The sequence below is a fragment of the Schistocerca americana genome, chromosome 5, assembly GCF_021461395.2.
Source record: "Schistocerca americana isolate TAMUIC-IGC-003095 chromosome 5, iqSchAmer2.1, whole genome shotgun sequence".
NCBI lineage: Eukaryota > Metazoa > Arthropoda > Insecta > Orthoptera > Acrididae > Schistocerca > Schistocerca americana.
The window spans coordinates 26,498,465-26,499,996 of record NC_060123.1 but is presented as its reverse complement, the minus strand read 5'-3'; the positions used below and the strand labels follow the sequence as shown (position 1 = coordinate 26,499,996).

Below are 1,532 nucleotides of genomic sequence, written 5' to 3'. Positions count from 1 at the left end.
CTGTTGTGTGCGAGTGAGACAGACGAGAACCTATGTCATAGGGGAACCCAGTTGAAGGCGTCTGTGGCCAGGGAGACGTAGCAGTGTTAAATATGGCGGACCTAAGACTGGAAACTATTTAATTCTGTAGTACTTCAGGGAATGGAGCCACAGTAATTTTTCTGTGCCATCCTCCATAAATTTTTATGGTGATCCCAATAAAACTTGAATATTGATTATATCTATAATAGTTCAGGATTTACTGTTAAAGTGAAATTAACAAGTTTTGTACCAAAGACCTGAATGCTAAAATCAGAACGGTTCAGTCGATCTTAACGATCTGTATTTCATATAGAAGCGCATCAGTAAAATGACAAACGCTGTATATATCATTTGTGGAACTTTATTTATTTAAAAGATAGAGTAAATATAAATTATCAGTATTTTCAGTTAAGCATCAGATCATCATTTCCCCCACACAAAACACATTGAACGATGACAGCATGACACCTTACAGAATCATTAGGTAACAGAATATTTGTTGTGAAGTTTAGTGCATAATAGTTACTTTTGTTCTTTATTTATTTATCAGAAAGCACATTTGTGCAAGGCTACTATCAGTGACATCCAAAGTCAAGATGGAAATTGTATTGGTTTTATGTAAAAGAATTTAACGTTTATTATCTAATGGATATTAGACAACGGCCTTGCCGCAGTGGATACACCGGTTCCCGTCAGATGACCGAAGTTAAGCGCTGTCGGGCGTGGCCGGCACTTGGATGGGTGACCATCCGGGCCGCCATGCGCTGTTGCCATTTTTCGGGGTGCACTCAGCCTCATGATGCCAATTGAGGAGCTACTCGACCGAATAGTAGCGGCTTCGGTCAAGAATACCAGCCTCATGATGCCAATTGAGGAGCTACTCGACCGAATAGTAGCGGCTTCGGTCAAGAATACCATCATAGCGACCGGGAGAGCGGTGTGCTGACCACACGCCCCTCCTATCCGCATCCTCCACTGAGGATGACACGGCGGTCGGATGGTCCCGGTAGACCACTCGTGGCCTGACGACCAAGTTCTGATGTAATGGATATTATTGTTACTTTATTTACAACGCGAAAGTCGTCAAGCTTTGATTGTTTAAAAATGTTAAAATGTAAAATAACGTAGTATAAGCTGTAGCCAATCAGATGGACGGCTTCAGGAGAGATGATGTTCGGCAGCATGATAAGCCTTCTCCGGTCAGTTCAAATGGTTCAAATGGCTCTAAGCACTATGGGACTTAACATCTGAGGTCATCAGTCCCCTAGACTTAGAACTACTTAAACCTAAGGACATCACACACAGCCATGCCCGAGGCAGGATTCGAACCTGCGACCGTAGCAGCAGCGCGGTTCAGGACTCAAGCGCCTAGAACCGTGTATTGCATAGCTGCTGAATGGTGTACGATAGATTTGTGCACCACTACCGTGTTGACAGCTTACTACATTTCGTGTCAGTTGACCCATGTTACCCGAGCTATTGCTACTTCTTTCAGATATTTTTTTGTTTTG

General features: G+C 43.0%; 1 pseudogene; it reads left to right on the top strand.

Annotated features, from left to right (window-relative positions):
- The first annotated feature begins 676 nt into the window (after positions 1 to 676).
- LOC124617147 lies at positions 677 to 794 on the top strand (annotated as a pseudogene).
- Positions 795 to 1,532: the final 738 nt, after the last annotated feature.